General features: G+C 36.2%; 1 long non-coding RNA gene across 2 annotated transcripts in view; it reads left to right on the top strand.

Moving 5' to 3' along the window:
- Positions 1–12,707, top strand: part of LOC120749009 (uncharacterized) — a 67,568-nt gene extending 54,861 nt beyond the window's left edge. For both annotated transcript variants that reach the window (XR_005699497.1, XR_005699498.1), the window contains one exon: positions 12,661–12,707. This is a non-coding gene — a long non-coding RNA (uncharacterized LOC120749009). The remainder of the gene's footprint in view (positions 1–12,660) is intronic.
- The last annotated feature ends 10,817 nt before the right edge of the window (positions 12,708–23,524 follow it).

Raw genomic sequence — 23,524 nt, 5'->3', positions numbered from 1 at the left:
TTTTCTCCTAGTCTCTCTCCCACAGAAAAAGGGTAAGTACTAAGACCAGAATTTAGTGAACATTAAACCACTACACTTTGTAAAGTGAATAGATGACTGAATATGCACTACACAGTACCTTCATTACTTTCCCCACCATCAGCTGTTATTTGATACCCCTGCTATTAAAAGATAAAGACAAGGTCTGACTTAAGCTTTACTTTGGTTTGACTGCCATAGCAATTCTTTTAATTAACTGGCTGCAGCTAATTTGTTTTATTTTTGTTGTCTGTGGTTAGTGAAACCTTTGTTTTCTATAGATAGTAGAAAAAACCAATTCTACACAGAATTAACTATCTATGGTACTAAGGCAATCTCGTAAGGTAGAGAAATACAGTACAACAGTACTGGTACAACAGCAGAGGGCTTGAGAAATGTGGACACAGGATTTGGCATAGGGATGGGCATGAGATGACAGGGGATGGGTCACAGGATGGCTCTTCAGATCCCAGGTTATAACTCACCCATGGTCGATTACAGAAATGCACATCAGGGAAAAACTGGTTTAAGGGATAACAAATATAAAGACATAGTATCTACCTATATATTGAAAGTGCTGTCTAAGTAAATTTAGAAGTAAAGTGGAGATGCAGTCCAGCAAAAAAACACACAGAGGTGTAAAAACAATTTAGAACATACAAAAATGACCCTAAGTGAACCATACATAAAGTGAAGAAGAAGAAACTATTAACATAAACATCATATTGCTTTCACTGAAGGACTCCAGATGCTGACAGTTTACCATAACAATGCCCCTACATATCCTCCAAGAAATTAAATGTGAAGTAGGAGGAGGCAAAGCAAAAAGTTAGAAAAGTCAGAACCAAACCTGTTCCATATGGTATTCATTGTTCTTCTACTGTTTTGGATAACAAGTTTGAATATTCAGAGTCAGAAATGTTTCTAAAATTCTTTAGGTGCATGCTACATTTTCCTTTTAACATTCTTGTGCTGGAAAGCAATGGGAAAAAAACCCAAGCTATCATAAAAAGTGTGATGATATCACTTAACCTTTTTCACTGAGTCATAGATACGCAAGTTTCAATTGTTTAGCCACAGAGAGCTGGTTGCTTGGGCAACACAATGGATTTGAAATTTAGATTCCTTGATTCTGCAATGAATATTCTGTGTAATCCAAGATTAGTCACAAGTATTTCATTGTCCATCTGTTAACTTAATTTCATTCCACCTTTGGTATTTTTTTGCTTCAGATCTATGACAGTGGGGTTTTTTTTTGTTTGTTTGGGCTTTCTTGTGTGCGTGATTTGTGGTGTGTTTGTTTGTTTGTTTTTTGGGTTTTTTTCCTGTTTTTTGTTGTTGTTGTTGTTGTTGGTTTGGGGGGGGGTGTGGTTTTTTCCCCTTAGTTTTGTTTTATTTTCTGTGAGCTTCTTTTTGTTTGTTTGTTTGTTTGTTTGTTTGTGATTATTGGGGTTTGTTTTTTGTTCTTTTTGTTTAGTTGGTGGTACGAGACTGATCAGGAAGATGGTTTGCTGTTGATTAGCTTTAGAAAGTACATAGAGGAAGAGCAGATGTCTGTTTGATCATCATCAGGTGTTCCATCAATATCTCTGAACATCCTATTCAGCAACCATTCTCAAATATTTTCACTAGTGAACAATGTTTTTGAAAGTCAAGGTTTGAAGGAAACACCTCTATTTCTCTTACATCTTCCCAAGCAAGGATATGTTTTGCCAATGAAGACATGAGGTTGCTATTGCAGTAATGATAATGATAGTAAACTAAAATATGAAATTTACAACTCAAATATTTATCACTGAACTATACTAGGACAAAGAAGCATGTCCTTAAATTAAGAAAAATAATTGTTCTTATTTTAACAAGATCTTCTAAGACAGTCAAAACAAAATAAAGAGAATATTTTTAGAGAGCAGGTCTTCAATAGGGTTTTTATAGTATTTGAGATAATTAATGTCCATCTTTTATTGCCAAAAGGAAAATCAAATGCAATATGTTCAAAGGAACTAGAATGAAGGATCCATCATTAAGTGAATGAGACACTTTGATTATCCATGGGTCATTAGTTCAATATGCTTTAATGGCTCCTAAAGAGCTGTTGCACATTCTGAGAGTACTTACTGACTGACTTAGCTTACAAATGCATCAATACAGAAGAAAAAACATCAATATCACAAAATCATCTTGGTAGGTCTATAGCTGATTCAGAATATTTATATCCACTTTTCAGTTATAGTCATAAAATACCTATGTTTTATTCATGGCACCAGCTACTGGTCATAGTGACATGACACAATCATTTTTTGAAATGCTTAGTCTTTCTACATTTTTTGAAATTTATACCACATAAAATCCAAGTTGTCAACTTGCACAAATGAATTTGGCTCTTTTAATGTGCAGGTTAGCTGTATTTTAAATGGCCATGTGTAGGAAAATAGTCCAGAAAACTGCTCACTAACCTGGGCCCATTTAGAGGTGTTTGCTTTTCAACGTTTTAGAGGCTTCCCTCCATATTTGGAGGGAGATTACTTAGACACTAGCATTGATGTTATTAGCAATACAAGCCATTTTTTTCCTGTAATCTTGTGTTACTTCACATGAATGTGGAACATATTTCAATCTGGAGCTTCACTCTACTTTATTAACTTTTTTATCTGGTATGACTGAACCCCCAGATCCTTGTTCTACAGTTATTGCACTGGTACATTCATATAGTACATACAAGCTCCCTTTAAAAAAATTTTGAGGGTTTTTTTTTGTTGTTGTTTTGTTGTTGTTGTTGTTGTTGTTGTTTTTGGTTTTTTTTTTTATTCTTTCCAGTTCCTTTTATGTCCATTCCTGCCCTAAAAATTATTAAGTAGGCTATTTCATAAATGAAAACACCTTATTTGGGGCAAACACACATAGCTACATGCCTTCATGAAATATAAAAGACAGCATTGGCATATTTCCTAGATAAAATAAGGCAACAATTGCACACTGAAGTGGTGAAAATGTTTTCATGGGATCATATGACTGAATTTGGAAGGAGCCTCAAGAAACCATTTATTGCAACCTTGTGCTTGGAGCTCTCAGGGTCAGGTCTGAGACCAGACGAGGTCACTCAAAACACTTCATATCTGAGCCTTGAAGGGCTCCAAGACTTGAGGGCATGACTTGTTTGGACAACCTGTTTCCCCACTTGACTGTCTCCATCATGAAAAAGCTTTTCCTCACATGCAACCTGAACCTTTCTTGTTTCAAATTACACCTATTCTCTCTTGTCCTCCTCTCCTGCACAGCTGTGACGCACCTGGCTCCATCCTTTTCATTAACTTCTTCATAAGAAAGGGAGGACTGCTGTTGGCTCTCCCCAGAGCAATCACTTCTCCAGCAGGAACAAGCATAGTTCCCTCAGCCTGTATTGTTTTGTTACTATTAACTATATTTTTAAAATTTGTAAATATGTTCAGTAAACCTTACTTTTAAAATCATTGGATTAGCATGCAACAGCCTTAGGCTTAGATTCAGCAAATGATTTATGAGCTTACCTGCTGTGAAAGCTATTACCATATAACGTTAGCAGTTAGAAGTTGAAAGCATAAATATTTTGTTGGATCTGGGCCATGGCATTTTCCTTGCTTGTTCTCACTTTGCCCTTAGTCATACATCTACCCCAATTACAGTTAATTTTATATTATACACTATTAATGCGATCTTTTTTCCCGTATGTCCTTTTTATTCATACCAAGTTATGCACTGGCTCCTGAAAGCATGTGTAACCTAAATTAGCAATACAAGATTTGGCCTCAGCATAGTAGGCACCCAAAGGATATCTATAAATTCCTTATTACGTATTTTCATTCCATGTTCTGCAAACTTCTTCATGTTCTTCCTCAGCAATTCATCAGCTCCTTGTTCTTGTCTCAAAGGAGATATCATTTCTAGACTTTTTATCATTAGCACTTCTCCAAGTCTCTTGTCTCTTACCCCTAAGACTATTTCCCTCAAATCTATCAGTCACAGAGCCATTATTCCTTCTAGTTTCCACTTGTCTAGCTATCACTAGATCTAGTTGGTTTCTCAATCCTGGGTCTTATACAGATTTCTCTACGACAACTTACCTGAAATCGGCAGGAATAAATGGCCTACATCAAGTCATCTTCTATGGTTGTCAAGTGTCATGGCTTTTCGAGAACTGTGCTTTATGTCCTTCCTGTTTCCTGTTGGAGAAAGAGAACTTAATAGCTCCACTTATTAGCCAGGCAAGAAAAAGGGTTTGTCTGCAGCAGCAGTGTGCAATTGTTGTGAGTAGGACCCTACCGTCTCTCTCCCCACAGCTGAAACAGAGGTGATACTAGCTGGAAGAGGCAGGATAGAAGTGTGATTGATATAGCATACAGTATAACTGTCCTGGATTGTTATGGTAAAGAAAGGGCAGAGGGAGAAGGGGGAAAAAGTTATGTCTTTGTTTGTTTGTTTGTTTGCTTTAAGCATGGAGGTTTTTATACTCAGACAATGTACTTTTTTATGTCTGAATGTGAAAACACATTTTAGTACCCACAGCACATCCTCTCTTTTTGATATTAAAGCTAACTTTCTTTTTCTCCCTGCATGTTTGCACAGTCCAAAATCTGAACCTTCTCTTCCAGTTTTCCCTTGATTTTAACTCCTCTGTTCTTACTTGAAGAGGAAATTGTCCACCTTACTCTAGGTCTCAGCTGAATTGATGCAGTAGTCCATCTCTCTCCTACTACTCTGTACTAGTTGCTGATTACCACACTGAAGTTTGATGTGTGCCTTGGGAAAGCTAGCCCTTTTCTCTTTCCCAAGAAATTGTATAACAGTTGCCTTCTGCAGAAGAAAGGATTGTGAGTTTTTCATTTCCCTTACTTTATGACAGGGTTTCTCTGCACACAAAGAGTGACCAGATCCATGAAGTAATTACATGCCCTCTTGCCCAGACATTCAGGAGCAACTGAGAAAGGACCAGAGATGGGAAGGATCCATAACTGGAAGACCTATTTTACACTAGCAAAGTTATAACGTCAGTTAAATTATCCTTAGGAAAAATGTGGAGACAAGGCACAGTAATAAGGTACTATCCATGGAAAAGAACATAGGTTCAATTCACAAGCTAGATTTCCAACTTTTTCCACTCATTTTTCCCAGAACATTTTTCATGCAATTTCAAACCGCTTAATTAAAAGTGCATGCTTTTGTCACTCTGGCCTGTATTTTCGTGCAGGCTTTGTATGGTAGAGTTGATACTAGCCCAGTGTGAACTGCTAGTTGGGTCTACTAAAGAGACAAAGCATAGTGCGATGATGTTTGTTTCTGCTGAGATTTAATGGCTATTCGACTTGGCAGCTGCTTTCTAAGACATGGTTCTCACAGGGGATCTCTCAATTTCAGCAGCCACAGTATAGGCTTCCTCTCTGGTACCGAGTGTCAAACATCTGCTCGCCTCTTATCTTTCCCTTCCAATTTTCCCTGTCTCTGGCATAGCTTACTGCTGGACAGAAATCTCCTATTTACCCCTTCAGGATTGCGACAGCAGCTCTTTCTTTTTAGGCCCACTATGACTTGGAATTTGTAGATACTTCAGAAAACACAGGGAACTACTGGCATGCACTTTCTCTCTTTGCCACTATTGCATTCCTACTATTGCATTCCCTTTTGCAATGATCCTTCAAGTACCAGGAGTGATCCTGACAGTGCCACAGGCACCATCACCTACTGAAGGGATGAGTCAGCCCCAGCATTCTAGTAGTACTTATTTTTGTACCCAATTGGCTGCATTTTCAGTCCAGTTCACTTACCCATTTCCTAACACCCTGCATTGCTCTACTTTAATTCTTCTTTGCTACCCTATACAGCTTATTAAAATGGAGCCTGGGAAAATTAGTTGTGTGTTTAGTTTTTAATTTTTGCTAGTTCAATAGAGAGTTTAATAGAAAGGGATTGCCAACTTAGACTTCTCTATCTTTTCTCTAAGGGCTTGTCTGCAGGATCCAATTAAAATTTTGCATTACTTGGTTCCTACCTTGCTATTGATAATTTTCTCTCAACTTTTCTACCCTATTTTTGAGAAGGAATTTCATTCAATATTCCTTAACTTTTGTGAGCAAACCTCTAAATGGAAATATGTCTGTGTGTTTGATGAGGAGAAAAATGGGTTCAGCTGTATGTAGAAATTTTAGTTTAATGTTTCTTCAGGAATTATTATAATTGCTTTCATAGCCCATACTTATTCTTCAGCCAATTAAGTAATCAAAAAACCCTGTAAAGAAATAAAATACTGTATTTGTTTGCAATTTATGACAGTATTTGAGGGCTTCAATAAATATATGAGACTCCATTGCATTCTATCACCAGAAAGAACTCTGTCCTCTCCTGGTTCTGTTTAGGCCCGGAATTTGGATCAATAGCTGTTGTCCAGTAAACCAATAATATCTGTGAAGGCTCCCATCTTTAATAGGCTCAGGCATCTAAGCTTTCAGTGAAATATAATGGGAGACTTTCAGATCTTGAATTTTCACAAATAAAAAACTATATTCTGAAAAAAAAAAATCTGAGTAGGAGTTTAAGATACATAAATGATGCTATGCATGCATACAGTCACACAGCTAGACACAGACACTGCAGGTAATGGTGAAATGCTGAGCAGATGGGAGAAGAGGACATATGTGCCTAAGTGGGTTGTGCAGAAGGGGTTTAAGAAGTGTGTCATGGGCCAAGAGTTGGTGTGAGAATAGTGGAGCATCATCCTGGCTTATTGTTTCTTAATGTCAAATTATAGCCTTGACTGATGGATACAGCAACACCTTCCAGTGTTTGGCATTTATTTTGCTGACATTTTAGTGTGTAAATGCAGACAACTTTCTTGAGATCTAGTGTAGAATCTAAACTTTTGATGAAAAATGTCATAAATATTCAGAAGAGTTCAGGAAAAGACTCCAGATATTCTGAAGGAATCCACTGCAGCTGATTCATTCTGAGATAGAACCTATTGGGTCTGTAGAAGAAAAAAAGAAAAGAAACGCACACACTCTTTTCTCTCTCTCTCTCTTTTTTTTTTTTTTTTTTTTTTTTTTTTTTTTTTTTTTTTTTTTTTTTTTCCCTTTTCTGTATTGGGTTTTTCTCCTGAAGAAACAAAAAGGTGCCAGGACTCTCTAGTGACTGGTCACTGTTGATCACTGGCTTTCATGGGAAAGGCTTGGTGTCAACTCCTAATAAAATATTGAGGTATCTAGTAGATGAATTATAGTATAGGAAAAGAATGCAATGGAGCTATTCTTCTGCTAACTAACCAGAACTGGAGTAAAATCAAGAGTTAGGTAATTACTGCTTTAACTTTATGTCAGAAATTATATTCAATATTTTGTATGTAAAATTCATAGGCATTTTTCTTGGATTAGCTCAAAGATCAATTTACAGAGACTACTATTTGTTGTAGAAGTGTTTAAATGAAGACATAAAGAATGGTCATCATGATTACAAAGAGAAAATACTTCACAGATATTTTGGCTTCCTCCTTGACTGTGGAGGAAGATCAGTATTAGAATAAATGCCTATGTGATAGTAATCATGAAAAAAAGAATGCACACTGGGACTGAACTCATCCATAGAATTTGTATGCACTTTTAAAACTCAATTTTTGGATCTATTCTCTTCTGAAGACAGCATAGCAAAAGGGTGGGTTCACTAACATTTCAAACTTCCTGGAAATGCTCTACAGAATCTTGCACAATGCTTGTTCAGAGGCAAGGACTCATTTTGGAGAGTTCTATAGTGTTTTTAAAGGCGCACACATGGTTTTTTTCTCTTTTATCAGAAGAAGACATAGACATGATATTTAAAACAAAATCTGTGGGAAAATCCGCCGACATCTGCTGGAGAAAGAATCTCAGCAAAGAACCAGACAACAGAGAAATGCCTGTCTCTACTTTTGCTGGCCAGATTGCATGCAAAATTCACATAGACACAGCATATAGATAAGACGAGGGACACACATGTACTCCAGAAGTTGGTTTGTCTATTGGCGTTGCCTCTGTAGCAGTCTCACCCTGACCATATGCCAAATAGCTCCTGGCAGCTGCTCAGCTCAGTGAGCCTATTTTGCTTAGCAGCTACAGTTTAGCAAATCCTTGCAAGAGGCAGAGTCAGACTGTGAAGCTATTGGTTCAGAAGGGATCCAGCTTCAAAGGTAGATGATGATTACATTAAGAAAGAAAGCGACAGCTACAGGTTCAAGCAAGCAAAGCCAGTCTCGTGCCAACCATGCTGATCTTTGGCACAAGAGACAACTAGTTAGTCCCAAATGATGATATGGCAATTTATTAGGGAAAAAAAAAAAAAAAAAAAGGAATTATAACGGTTGTCTTTCAAGAGGAGAAGCAAGTTCTCTGAAAATGGGATTTTGAAAAGTGATACAAAGTCATATTATGTGTCTCTACTTGCTGTATGTGAACACATAGGTTATAATAAATTGTTAGTATATGGCACAGGATAATTGTCCTCATTCTGGCCAGGACAGGGTTAATTTTTGAAGTAAACAGGAGAGGGCAAGGCCAGGACCCTGCATTCTATACCACCTCCTGTCATTTTGGGAGGGGGAAAGGCTTTCTTCAGGGCCAGAATATTGTTGAGCTCCATGGTGATCATTTGCATGTGAATTGCTTGTCTCTCCTGCACACTTTGTCGCAATATTGTTGCTGTTAGTGTTCATTTACTTACCTCACTGCTGTTTATAGTAAATTGTTCTTACATCAACACTTGAACTTTTTCATTTTTGCCTCTAATTCTCCTCTTAAGCCCAGTGGAAGGGGAAGGGGAGGAGGAGGAGGGGAAAGTGGGCAAGCAGCACCTGGTTTGGAGTGCTTTCAGTGGGAACACCAAATTGACAAATACCATTCCTAAACCATCACAATATTTTTACACACAGTTCAGGATTTTTTAAAAGTAGAAAGCTGATTTTTAGCAAATATGCCAGGCTGTTCTGCAGGATGTCAACTGCTGTTTTTGGAAACTTCCACTGATAGAAATTCCACAGTACTCCAAGACAAATTTCACCCTCTCTACCGACCAAAAGTTATGCCTAAACTATAGCTTTCTACAATTTAGGGGCACTATTTCTTGTCTTTGCTACACAGACAAGGAATTTAGCCTTCATTTGCAACCCTTCCTATATTTTGGGATTGATTTTTTTTTTTTTTTTTTTTTTTTTTTTAATAACAGGTTTCCTAGATTCTTCTTTTCTTATATATTTATTCAGTCCTGATGAGATAGCCAAATAGAGTTGTTACATCCTGTCAGGGTGGAATTCTTCTCAACTGCATAAACCTAAATGTGTCTGTCACATCTCTGACACACACACAGAACACTGAAATGTTGTATTTATAGACAATACAAAGTCATGGAAATCCATGAGTGGAAATATAAGGTCCACTTTAGCTGCCCACACCTCGGTGCCTAATCTCATCTGGAATACCCCATGTATCTGAAAGATCCAGATGGGACTGCCAGGTATGACACAACACCAGTGGGAAACGTGGGATCTGGCTATCACTGAATCCAACCCACTGTAGCCTGGAGAGCATTTCATTTGACAGTGAGTATATGTCGAATTTCAGGTGAGCTGAACAGCTCTCTGGGCTCCACTGGCCGCTATTATTTAAGACTGTCTCTTGCCCACAAACACAGATGCCAAGGGCCAGTTGAGATGCTGTAGCATGCCTGAGCCATGCAGATGTGACCTCAGGATATGACTCAAGGCCAATGGTGACATTTTTTCTGGAGGGCAGGCACCATACTGTGGGGTATATCCAAATGTGCTAGACACCCACTGTGAGCAGCTAAGCCAGACAGGTACTTTGGTATTTTACTGTGGTGGTTCTTTGGAGAGACCCAGACGACCGTCGATGGCAAAAGGCACAGAGCCTGCTCCCTTGCCGAGGGGTTATCACAGCTTTATTCTGGGGTCCTGCCTCCGCCGGCCAGAGCTCTTTTAGCTCCTTCCCCATCCCCGCCGGTGCCAGAGAGACCGAGGCTGCGGCCGTCCCGGGGCTTTTTCCCAGGGGGGACGGGCCCAGAGGCAGGGACAAGCCACTGCCCAGTCAGGGATAAGGTGGGAGTGGAACAGAGTTGGGTTACATTCCAGTGTGGGGGATGGGGGCAGCCGAGCAGGGACAAACCATGTGATACAGTTTCCAAGGGGATCAGGGAATACAATAGAAAAACATTACAACCCCCAATATAAAAATGAAACGCAATATAAACCCAGTTAATGCGCTACAACATTTTACTGTCCATATAATTCATGAATATATTAAATTATTCCAGTTTCAGAACAGATATCTATGGAATGCCACTTGACACAGCCTTTTGTTTTGACTTCACTGCACCACAATATCTATTTTTTTTTTTTTTTTTCCCAGTATGAATCTCTAATTATAGTTTTCTGAGTTTGAAACTAAAATTATACCTATACCACTCTGGATATTCTTTCTTCTAGGTAATCTTGGTTTTTGTCCTGTTGATATTCTGGAAACTTGACTGTCCTGCACTAATATTTTTTTCTTTATTGCTTCACCAAGCTGAAGTCTCTCAGGGTAAATTTCACCAGGTCTAGATAGATGAATAATTTACAAACTAGGAGGATATGAGGTTTTTTCCAAATATTTGAACTTCATTTGAGTGTAGTGGGTTTTTTTGTGGGTTGTTTTTTTTTTTTTTTTTTTTTTTTTTTTTTTTTTTTTTTTAGATATAGGGCTTAGGCTTAATTTTGGTGGGTTTGTTGTTGTTGTTGACTTTTTTGGGTTTTTTTGTTGTTTTTTTTTTTTCAGTGTAAATACTATCATTGCACAAAAACAAGGTTTGACTCTAAAGTAATTATTGACAGATGTTTATAAACTTAACAGTATTACTATTGCTAACAGATGAATGATGCTTCATCTTAGACATAAAATAAGGGTCCTTATATACAAGTGAGGTATTGGAGGAAATAACTTACCTGCTAAAAATATTCTCTGTAGCAACATTCTGAAATAACAAGCTTGTAAGTTGTAAGAAGCATTGCATGCATAACACTGAACTGATGTTAAGACTGGGCCAGGCTTCCTTTTGTTTTTATGGAACAAAGAAAGAAAGAAAGCACAAGAAGAAACTAAGACAGAAACGCCAAGCTGTAATAAAATGTTTTTATCAAAACAGAGCTGTCTGGTGCATACCAGATTCTCCTAAAGATGAAATACAAATAAACAAACAACTGCAGATAACAATACATCATCTAAGCAGACTGGAAAACAAACTGTTGTATGGCCTGGACAGTCTATTATACAGACTCAAGACAGATCATAAACAAAAACAAGGTTCTGCAATTTCAAAGGAAAAGCTGAGCCATGATTATGTATCTGCTTTAGAATTTCAATATGCAGAAAAAAAGAAATAGCTTGTTAACTCTTGCTGCATAATTACCTCTAGAACATCTTGATAAAAAGAAATCCTTCTGTCCCATTTGGATATGAATTAAGATAAAAGAAATTCAAACTAAATTTCTATTAAATATAAATATTGGGTAGGGTAATTTGAAAATGCTGCCTTTTGAGGTGAACTGTGGGGAGCTGAATATTTCTTTCATGAGGAAAGAATCACCGTAGGTAATTTTAGTTCAGAAGTGAATCAAGTGATTTTCACATTATATTGTCAGAAACAAGCTGCGGCAGTAACTCCAGAATTTCTGGGTAAATGCAACAGACTGTATATAAATTACCATAAGCTGTTGGAAGAATCTGGAAGAGCTTTTTTCCCATTCTGTATGAGCCCTATCTGTTATAATATTTAAGAACTTGCACAGATAAGCTGCTCAGTATGTATCAAGTTTTTAATCTCTTTGGAAAAAGGGAAAAAAAAGATATGTAATAGTTTCCTGAATGAAATCTGAAATACCTAGCTGCATGACAAGGTACTGTGAATATTAAGCGAATTAGGAAATTTACTGGAAAATTCATCAAATTAATTGTTTTCAGTGAAGAAGTGTCAAGGAGCTTCTCTTCTTGCACTTGTTGCGATCATTTGGTTATTTTACATTAAGTACTTTTAAGAGAGTTGGTTTTGAACTTGAAACTCTATAAATTATTTAAAATTAAGAAACTTTCTAATGTTTGCATGGTTTATTTGGTTTTAAGAGATAGAGATTACAACCAGTACTCACAATATTTTTATCTCAGTTTATTTCTTTATAACACATTTTGTCATAATGTAGGAGGGGAAAAAATAGTTTGGGAAACTTTTTATAATGAGACCCTCTGTTCCCAAGTTTTCTAGTCATTTATGACAAAATAGTGAGGAAAAACAGAAACCCAGCTCATGGAAGAGAGGGAGAGAAACAGAAGGATATAAAGCTAAACTGATTCCTTGTCCTTTAAAAACAGGTGGTTGGGCACATTTTTGTTTAAAGAAAGACAAACAAAAAATTATCTAGCTTTTTTTCCATTTTTAAATATTAAAAATATTTGTTAAAGAGAATTATTTTACTCCACCTCACTGAGATTAGGAAATTTATTTGACTACTATAACATGGTTCTAATAGGAATCTGTGCTCAAAGAGAGAATGCAGGTATGTAGAGAATAAAGTTTTTCAGATAACGTGTTATTTTTTTGCAGCCTACAAGATAAATACTTTCACAGAGAAAGGAGCCTAAAATAGCATGTATGTATTATTTATTATGTATGATGTAATATAAAGAATTATTTTTATGGCACAATTGTTATTGTTTGATAATATTGCTGGTTTAACATAAAAACTGATCGCAAATCAAAAAGGGTTATACATTATGTGGGTTTATATCATTGGGGACTTTCAATAAATATTAGAATAAGCTTAGTTTTAAGTATATGCTTTTTCTTTAGGGTTTTTTTTTCTTTTTTTTTTAAGTTATTTTCCTGTGTTATTTATTGTCTGCACATGGAACAAATTTTAAAAAAAATAGCAGTATAGTGTCAGCATACAGGAAAACAACTTTTAATACAATTGGCATTTAATAATTCAATAGCAGCTTATATGTCTCTCTTCTTGATGGCTGAACTCTGCTGGACTTCTGACTGATGTTTTTTGATTGTTTTAATCAGCATAAACCTGGACTTGATTAATGAAAATATACAAAAGAAGCACAATTTCCCATTGGGATTCAAGATTTACTGCACTAGAAATTTAGAAAAAATGTAGCACCTTACAATATGAATTGGATTCATTATTATTTGATTTATTTTTTCTTGTTACATTTTAGCATCACATGATAAATCCATCATTTATTAACCTTTGCTAGGCCTAATAGGCTTCATTTAAATTTTGTAATTTCATATTTGTCTTGAAATTGCATGCTCATAAATATGTTGAAGTTTGTGATTTATCTAAACAACCTGAAATTAGTGGTTGCATAAGATGCATACTACAGTTAACTGATGAATTACCTTTATTTAGAATATGTATTTTATACTTTACTCAGTCTCGTGTTCACAGACCTTGCAGTGTTTTCACACTACCTAGGTTTATCTGCTTTATTTGACTACTGACAAAGTATGGAATTTTAATCTGTTATTGTAACAGACTGAAATGAAGAGAAATTTGTGTTATACTTTTATTGCTGCCTAAGTTGCTGCCAGAAAATCTGATTGAAAGTACTGAGAAAGCAGCCATGAAGAGGAAAGCGCAAGCAATCTTCCATTCTCTGTATTATGGCCTGACACATATTAGATCAGTGTCTTTTTGTGCAACAGACAGTCTGCCATAATGAATTCCAATTTCATGCATGTTACACACAGGCAAGTCTTATTGCTCACCTTTTTTCCTACAGTTTCCTTAAAAATCGAACTGGATTATGAAGTCTACCTCAGTTGCCACATTCTTAGCATGAAACAAAAAGACATTTTGCTCACCGTCCCCCTGGAAAATGATTTAAGTTAGAAATATATTCCTTTGAAAAAATTAACCACTTCTTTTATGGAAAGGAAACTTTTATGGAAAGGTGTGCAGACTGAAAAGCCACCACTTTGTGCTGCTAACAGGTCTCTGACTTGAATGATAAGGGGATCTGGACTTGCCAGCCTGCCACAGAGACACTTACCAAGCAATTTAGATGCAGCCTTACCTACTGAACTCCACATTAAACGTAGATAGATTTTTTTTTTTTTTTGCTCCATATATTTTGATTACATGTCCTCCAGGGCTGCTCAGAGAAATATGACAAGCAATTCAGGTGCCTAACCTGGGTTACTGGTGTCTTTTTAGATGCCATACAGTGTATAAAACATTCTCACATGAGTGGCAGGTGTGACACAGGGCCTAACAGTGACTCCCATCTTTTGCAGGGACATCAGGAGGCCAGATGAATTTTTTAGGGTGTCTGTAAGAGCATCAAGTATCTCTCTTCAGTCTCCTGTATCTCCTCACCCATGAAGAATATTAGATAACATTTTCCCGTGGTAGATGAAACTGCTTCTGCTTTTCCTGGTTCTACTTATCTTTGTGATGTTACATTTGTTTGCTGTAGAGTGATTGTAGAGTCACATTAGGTCTCACTGTGATCCTACTATGATCGGTAGCCACACAATGTGAGTTGCATTAACTCCAGTCCACATGGTTTTTTGTAAATTTGTCTACTGCCAAACAGTTTTGCGCATGGGAATGGAAGAAACAGAACTTCCCCCTCCCAAGAAGAAAATAGAAAATACTTTGTAGCTAAAAGCCTCCTTATTGCAGAGGTAGAGCAGCTTCTTCCACAGAAATATTTTCATCCCAAGATTCTCAATACATGGCATGAAAGTCTGATATGAAGCTGATCTGGGCTAGGCTTTCTCCCCATGGTTTTAAATAGATGCATATTTATGGAACTGTTCAGAAAAAGCAGTATGTGTTGCACATATATTTTGATTCTTATGTTTCTCCTTGCAAAGGAGAAGTCCCAGTCTGACTCACAGTGTTTTCCACATATTTTGCCTAAGTGACATAGAACATATACAAGCATAGTAACTTGTATATATAAGCATAGTAACTGCTGACTTACTTTGCAAAGCAAAGACTTTCAAATAGTTACCTAAACACATTCTTCACAGGCTGTGAAACTACCTCTAGGAACCTAACTTTAACTTTTCTTGTCTGGTGATTATACCCATTCCTGTGTAACTCTATTGTACTGAATGAAGTAAATATTTTTTTACAAATGTCTACTTCCTAGCTCAGGGTCGAAATTTCATGTTCAGTAGGACCAGCTGTCAGACAGTTTATCTTCTGTTCACAGACAACTCCGAGTGCATATCCCAGAGCAGCAGTGCCCGGGCGGCCAAACCTCTAGGAACATTCCTCATGTTGGTTGGTCTGGTTACCTTGGCAAGTCATTTCACCACCCTGTGCTTCAACTTCTCCATTTGTCAAACGAGGGACACGCATTTTCGTTGAAAACATTGACAAAGATTTTGTTATTCTGCAGACTAGTAGCAGGTCAAGACCAATCTTCCATGTACCAGAGAAAAGTACTGAGTATTCTTTTGATGATCATATCTGTTATATTGAAATTTGCAAAATTGCAAAAAAAATGAGGATCACTGTTTTTCTCTTTTACCCTGAAGATGGTAAAAATAGCTTATTTCTCAGAAGTGAGAGAAAAAGCAAAGCTAATCAACAAGAATAGTTATAAGTTGAAAGAGTACCTCAATTAAAAGGATATATTAGCTGAATTTCTGGAATCTTACTTACAACGTAACTTAATCAAATAAAAACTTTGTGGAAATCTTGCATTTCAGCATCAGTTCATTTATGCATGTTATCAGCATAGAATTTTTATGCTGCTATTGCTTTTGCCATATTTATGAGAAATCCCAGGAAATCATGGTTTTATAATCTGTGTAAGCCGAAAATGTGCATGAGCCCCAAATCCTTCCTGTTTTATGTGGCTTCTCCATAGCGACTTTGCATTTTACTGTTTTTCAACAAATTTTATGTAAAAGTCTAAATTTAGGACATAAAAGTTAAGCAAACTAAAATTAAAACAATTTCTCTTTTAACATTTTTTTGTAAGTAACAGTGCAATTTTCAAGGAAAAATAATCTACACTGTTATTCTCAATAATGTGTTTAACTGTGTTACCCATAACTAAATTCAGATGTCACTGCTAAAATTGGTTATTCTAGATCACAGTCATTGTGCAAAGGAGTGATTTTAGTACAGTCCTCACCTAATGTTTTAGCAGAAGCTTCCTCCACAGGACATATAACCAGCTGCATTAAATTATTATTTACACAGGATACAAATAATTCCTTCCTGACTGCAGCATGGTATCAGAGTATACTCCACAAAGAGAGATCTGATTAGCCTTACCGTTATCTCCGCTATAGTTAAAAATATTATTAGTGGGTATGAAATTATCTGTCTACTTTTAAGACCTGGTTGAAACCAATTCTTTCATGATATTCTTCAGTACTGATTCTTTTTGTTAAGACTACTTGCTGTAGAAGTATACTTTATAAAACACTGCATATTTGTCTTCTATTTTCCTTATATTATGAAGTTGTGGTGTTTTAATATACTGTGAGACAAGCCAGATTACAGTAACAGTTTTTTGCTCTTTTCCTCTTATGTTTTATGTTGTATAGATAACCTAATTCTGTTTATTTTCAATATTTATCTTTTCCTGACTAAATAATTTAAACATTTCCATGCTTCCCTTACATGTAAAATCTGTTATACATCTCAGACACCTTTACTGACCCTAGCTGGACCTATTTCACTCCCAAATGTGTCTTAATGTCTTTATATGTAAACTAGTTTAAGCATAAAAAGCATAATGATTTCTGAGTCGCTGTTGCAAGCCATGTAGTCAATGGTCTGTGAACTCAAGTTTCTCTAAGTAAACCACAAATAGTTAGGTCATAGTAGCTGTGAAATAAAATACTGGAACATCTGGATTGTAATAGTACTCTAATTGAATATCTATTCCTTTCAATAAACCCACTTTTAACTTTCAAAGTTTTGCATTGTTTCCTGTGAGATCTCTAACGAAATTGTCAGCGTCTGCTGGTTCCATGATATGTAAAAAAAAAAATTAAAGTGAGTACTGACTTGGTAGCTGCTAAAACCTCCTTTCTTCAGTGCTGTTTGGAGAGGAGGGTAATTCAGAGCATTTTGCAAATGAAAAGTAGTACATCTTTAATCAAAGAAGAGTGCGTCCACAAAAATACATTGCTTTGGGACAGTGAAATCAGGTGTACCTGGTCTAGCACTTAAAGATCAGCTTTATGGTTTCTGTGATCAGGATCTGTGGGAGCATGTGAAAGGCAGAGTGAAAGATTTTTATGCCTAAAATGAGATTTGGGTAACCTAAGGCCTCCTAACTCAGAGGCCATGACCTGTCAGAAGCCATCTGGGTCAGCTACAGCTGGAACAGTGCAGGTTCCTCTCGGCTTGATTCTCTCAATTGCTAGAGCATTTCTGCACACACCCAACCTTGGGTACTTGGCATCCTCCAGGTAAAGGACCAGCTACAGAAGCTAGGGCTGGAGTTTGTCCTATTTGCAGATGTAGGTGTGGACACTGTGTAAAGGTGCACAAAGAAGCCTGTGATATCTGGCTTCTTTAAAATAAATTAAAGAGAAAATAATACAACAAACCAAAACTGTGTTTAGGTTGAATTACAATCAAGATGTGTTTAGGCTGAATTACCAAACTGATCTAGAATGCCATGAATTAGGATTTAAAAGTGCCAATTTCTTCCACAAGGCTAAATAAGGGAGCTTTTGAAGGTCAATTAAGATATAGATGTCTTCCTTTGACCAAATCATACCTATGTGCTAGAGACACATGTGGCTCACTAGAATTTTTGGCATACATTCTGGCTCTGTCTCAGGTATCTCAGGTAGCATAAGTAAATACATTAATTGTATTATACAGTTATAATTGTAATACATTAACAGTAGTCAAATTGCATATATGAGCATACCCAAGAAATTTAGCAGAAATGTTTTAAAAAGCAAAGGAAACATAACTGTGGTGGTTGCTCCCATCTCTCATGTAATAGATTAATATTTTCTCCAGCCAAATGCTTATGAAAATGCATTCTCCAGCCATATGGAAAGTCTCCTCAGTATCAAACTTAAGGCAGTATGCTCCAGAAAGTGCTGGAAAAAGGAAGAGGTAAGAGTGATAAAATAATGTACAGAATTAAAGCTTTAAAACTTGTCCTTATAGTACGGAGTTTATTTTTGAATACTAAAGAAATAACAAAGTCCAGAGGCAGGATATAGAAATTAAAGAGAGTACCACTTCCTAACAGGCACTTTTAATAGGCCTCTAGGTTATTCTTTTGCTCTGATCACAGCAATTTCTGAATAGGCTTCTAGGCCTTAGCATGAAAGCCATTTCCAGAAAGAAGTAGATCCTACTCATGTCCTGGACTTCAGTTTTGGTGTGGGGGGTTTTTTTGTGTGTTTTTGTGGTTTTTTTTTTTTTTTTTTTTTTTTTGTTTCGTTTTGTTTTTTTTGGGGGGGGTGTTTGTGTGTGGTTTTTTGTTTGTTTGTTTTGGTTTGTTTGTTTGCTTGTTTTGATTTGTTTTTTTTATCAGCAGTTAGCTCACAAGGTTGACTTTTGGATTACCTCTCTAATGTTCCTGATGCTGATGTTCAACCGTATAGGCAGAGCAGATGAATTCCAAATACCTTGAAAATACATATTGCAATTCAAAAATCTAGTCATAAAGTGACACCTCAGCATGACAAAATATATACTCTTGTCTTCTGAAAATAGTTGTATAATTGGTATGTCTTAATACTTTTCTGTGCAGAATTATTAAAGGAATGGGTTTATTTCCTTGTTCAGTATTGAAGCTGAAAAGGTCTCACATAGATACTCAGCAATTTCAACTAATTTGTTTAGATTTTTTTTTGAAAAATAAAAAAAGAAAATGAAAAGAAAAATATCAGTCATGTGAAAAGATTTAAAAATTCTTTGAGGTGATTTAATTCTGTCTTCCCTAGCTTGTATGTTTGTTTAGCAATCTGTGCAAAATAAAAATATATTAAGGTAATAAAGTTCATCATTGAAGTTTTATCACTTAAAGGACAGCCATAAGAATGAGAAAGAGAGAAAGAGAGGGAGAAAATTATTACCTAATGCTGTAATTATTGTTACTAGTTAGACTGCCTTGTCTTGAGAAATTATAAAGAAACAAAAAAATAAATTGTCTATAGAAATAATTACTACTAATTCTTAAGAGGAGGAATTCACAAGGTGAAGACAGTTATGAGACTTATCTTTTACTTTTTTTTTTTTCAGGTAGCATACCAAGAAATCTCTTTCTACCTTTTCTAAGACTGCCAAATACTCTTTCTCTGCTCTTCTTTGGAAGACTTTGGCTACCACAATTTGTCTATCACAGTCTATTTTGGGTACTCTGTCACCCTGGTTTTTCTGAGTTTTTTAAAGCTCTTTGAATTTTCATAAAATGGAGTCAGACCTTCTAGCTACTGTACAATATTAGGAGCAGTTTCGACTTTTATTCTCACAGATGTAACATAAACAAATCCTTTGTTTTTCATTCTCTGTCCTTTGTTTGCATATTTCTAACCTGAAAACAATTGTAACTGACCGCTGGTCTGGCCAGTTGGCTTGAGAGGTGAAAACTCCAACAGCCAATCTTCAGCCAGACCCACAAATGTATAAAAAGTAAGAAATAAACAAGGAGGCTCTCTCTCCGCCCTGACTCAGCTTGAGCTGGATCGGAGAAAGTCTCTGCCCTGCGAAACTTCTCGTCTCTCGTGTGATTGCTTTGTGTGTCATGATCACATTACTCTATATTACTTCAGAATATTTTCCAAACTAATTGTGCCACATTGCTCATTGGGAAGATTCACACTCTCTTTTCAGATAACTTCATGTGACCCAGAGTGCCACAGCCTGCTAGTGACTTAAAGAACTATATGAGTGTTCTCTGGAAAAAAAGGGATAAGTGCCTCAGAAATGCTCAAGTCCGAACTGCTAAGCTCTTGCTTTCTAAATGGAGGGAAAATGGTCACTGCTTTTTGGGAATGGCCCTGGGTCTCCTCTAGCTTCCAAATATGGACCTGATATAAATGTCCCAGACTACACTGTTCAAGGGATAATGATCTCACTTTCAGTAGAAGAGAGGATTGAATTCCAGAACGGGGATGAGTTCTGTGGATTCTTTTAATTCATTAGGATAGACAGAATTGCTGCTGATCCTCCCTACTGTTCAGCTCAATACTTTGTAAAAAACCAACAGACACAGTTAGTTCTAAAGAACCATGTAAAAGAAATAATGATCTTTCTCAAGGCACCAAAATTTTTCATGGTGCCGTGGAGGCTGGGAGGCTGCAAAAGGGGAACCTCCTTAGAGAGTTATACATTAAAGACTGTTGTCCAGTTTGAAATGTAAGTGAACTACCTTATTTGTACAATTTTTTTTAAACTAGCAGTTCTGGGAGACTTTGTTGAACTCAGGGACATGAGCTACTACTTTTGAACTAAATTCTAATATATGCTCTCTTACTCTTCTCATTGTAAAGATGAGAGGAGAGAGGAGGAATTAGATATACTTTTCTTCTTTTTGGAGTAGATGTGTCACTGAAGTTAACTTCTCAGTCAAATTCCTGGTATATGGAGGTAAAAAAATTAATATGTCACATTATGCAGTGACTCACCTCCTTTACACTGATTTACTTAATCTTGAACATCCCCTCCAGAAGAGGTATGAAACTTACCTGTCTTCATACATATAAAATCAGAAAGGGTTTTGTTTGTACTATTTTTTCATATTTTTTTAAATTTGTTTGTTTATTTTCCCAGTAAGAACGGAGTGGAGAGAAATAAGTCTTAAAGAATAAATCTTAAAACTCTTAAAATAAACTTTGAAACTCAGTGCAATTGAAATCCAAAGAAACAAGGAAACTATCACAAATATGCTGTTAACTTACAGGTGATTTTTTTTTTTTTTTTTTTCCCCTGCTGATGGCTTTGAGACTCCTGGAATTTCCAGATCATAAATCTAATACAGGTAGATATTTTGGTAGAAGAAAAGTATTCTTAAATATATTACAAAATCCCTATTTTGACAAGTATATGTAGTTCTGAATTTCAGTAACCTTCACATGTTCTAAGTGAACCTTCAGCATTCCTAATAACAAGCTCTCAACACCCTATTAAAAAATTCAGGTTCTTATGCCTTGGGAGATCTTAAGTTTGGAAATTTAAATTATGTCTGACTGATTTTCTCACAATCATTAAGAAATATTTCCTGTATTTCCTTTTGTAGGTGTATACAGCAACACCTTGGATTACCCTCTACTCCTGAACATTAAATGAATATTGAACTTGACTGTGATTTAGATTTCCTGGCGTTATGTGTCATGCTATTGTATATAAATGGCTGCTTTAACATCACTAGTACACAAAGTTGAATGTTAGAAAACTATATTTTTATTTATGCACAGAATAAATATATGCTGATGAGAACAGCTTAATTAGGGATACTAATGTAAAATGTTAACCAAGAGCTCACATGTTTGCAGAAATAAAAATGAAATCAATAAGAGCAAACAATGAAAAATATGCTGAATGTTTATTGTCTGTTGTGTAAAGTGAAGAACTGAAAAAACTTACAAAATATCTCTAATGTTTCTCAACCAGGTATCCAAATTAATTTTATAAAGACCTGGAGATCTCGACTGACTTAATGTACTGACTTAATATATTTAATTTTCCCTTATGGAGAACTGGATTTGAAGTGCTTTGGATTACAATTGAAATGAATTTGATGGTTCAGCTCAGCCTCTAGTGGATTACAGTAACTTTATATTACAGTAAAAACTGTGATCTCCTTCCAAAATTAGAAGAAGCTGAAGTCCATCTTTTGATCCCAGAAAGAATGCAGAGAAGGAATTTATATCCACCTTCATTCAGTAGAGTCTGTTTTGTGAGCAACCATTGAAGAAACCTTTGCAAATATCAACTTCACAAGATGCAAATCCTAATTTTAAAATGCTGAAATAAAAAAAAATTGCTATGTAAGATGTCATAAAAAAAGTTTCTGCTGTTGCTTGTGTTTTTCTTCTTTTGTTTTGTGATGCTTTTAGAATCCCACATCTGTAACTGGAACTGTGTGAATTATGGGTGATACTGCAGCTAAAAACTAAGCCTTTTAGACAGTAACAGATATTAACCAGTTATAAGAAGAAGGTTGGCTTCAGCAGTGCCTATGTTTTTCCTTTGTAATATGTCTTCACTATCTATAAGGATGACATTTTCTGGCAGGAGTTTTTGTGGAAATAGATAATACTAAGCTAATAGAAGAGGATAGTCATGTAAAGTGAGTTCACTAACATAATTCACATTTTCAATCAGGCAAAAACAGCAGTGTCAACATAACTTCAATTCAGTATGATTCCTGTTTTGAATGTCAAGTACTCAACAAATGGCTCACAAGTAACTATTCTTAGAAACTGTATGTCACATCACTAAATAAAGATATGTAGGGGAAAACAGTTACAGCTCTTAATTAACTCATAAACAGAAAACTGAAGCAAATCCCTTCTAATAGGATTGAAATCCTTCTAACAGGATTGAAAGGAACTGCAACATCAGCTTTAATTTTTAGAAACTGGACTTTTTTTGTATTGCTGTGATACCTATAAAACTTCAGTTTCTGTGTTTTGAATGGTACCAAGCTGACCAAACCATGACTTTAGCCTATATAATCAGCAACTCATCCATAGGTGCTTTTTAGCTGCTTGCATTGAAGTAGGAAACTTGACATCAGAAATCCCGGGAAACAGATCTGTGAGGTTTTGTTTTAAACATTTGTTTTGGTTTTAACCTGGGGCTAGTGTATAAAATGTTTTAGATTAATATTTTTGTGTACTGAAGAAAGTGTTTTCATCAACCCTCACACAGTGAAACTGCAGAGTGATGTACAGCTTGAGATGATGTGACTCTAGTTTCACTTAGATGAATCCACCGTGAAAGCTCAAAAATCACTTAGGGGAGTTAAGCACAAATGACATGGCAGTTTACTAGTCTCTCTAATCTATGAAAGATTCCTGGGATGTTTTCAATTTTCTCTGAATAAATTTGCTTATTATCACAGCAAGTATCTGTTTTGAATATATAAGGGTAGAAACTGTAGAATCAGAGGGAAGGTATTCCCTGTATCTGCTGATGAACTAAGGCTTAGACATGCCAAAGATCGGCCTCATTAACCATATTTATAAATGAAGGTGAGGAAAAAGGATCACAGAATGGGTAAGGCTGGACCACAGTGGGTCATCTCCTTGGTCAAGCAGGGTCATACTAGTGCACATGGCACAGGATTGCATTCAGGCAGTTCTTGAATATCTCCAGTAAGGGAGACTCCACTACCTTTCTGGACAATCTGTTCTAGTGCTCTGTTGCTGCACCGTAAATAAGTTCTTCTTCAAATGCAGGTGGAACTTCCTGTGCTTTAGTTTCTGCCCATTGCCTCTTGCC

This window comes from Hirundo rustica, chromosome 2 (assembly GCF_015227805.2).
Source record: "Hirundo rustica isolate bHirRus1 chromosome 2, bHirRus1.pri.v3, whole genome shotgun sequence".
NCBI lineage: Eukaryota > Metazoa > Chordata > Aves > Passeriformes > Hirundinidae > Hirundo > Hirundo rustica.
This window is presented reverse-complemented; position numbering and strand designations above follow the sequence as displayed.